The sequence below is a fragment of the Morone saxatilis genome, unplaced genomic scaffold (genome assembly GCF_004916995.1).
Source record: "Morone saxatilis isolate NCDOM2014 unplaced genomic scaffold, NCSU_SB_2.0 Contig19, whole genome shotgun sequence".
Lineage (NCBI taxonomy): Eukaryota > Metazoa > Chordata > Actinopteri > Moronidae > Morone > Morone saxatilis.
Window position 1 is genome coordinate 278,358 of NW_023339751.1, and position 200 is coordinate 278,557.

Genomic DNA, 200 nt, shown 5'->3' on the forward strand with positions numbered 1-200 from the left:
AGGCTGGTTTAAAGACGCGCACACACACACACACACACACACACACACACACTCACTTTAAATCCTCTCGTCTGTCGCTGTTCGAGTATAAAAGTCCAGACACGACGAAGCAACAAATAAACAAACTGAAGACAATAAAATCTGCAGCAGTTTCACTTTCACATGACAGACGAGAGAGGCTCAAACACAACAACCCCCCC

At 45.5% G+C, this 200-nt stretch overlaps 1 protein-coding gene across 1 annotated transcript in view; it reads right to left on the reverse strand.

Moving 5' to 3' along the window:
• The window catches only part of nfkb2 (nuclear factor of kappa light polypeptide gene enhancer in B-cells 2 (p49/p100)), a 17,497-nt gene extending 17,303 nt beyond the window's left edge, over positions 1–194 (reverse strand). Inside the window, exon 1 of the mRNA XM_035663094.1 lies at positions 57–194. The gene's annotated coding sequence lies outside the window, so the exon portion shown is untranslated. The remainder of the gene's footprint in view (positions 1–56) is intronic.
• Between the last annotated feature and the right edge of the window lie 6 nt (positions 195–200).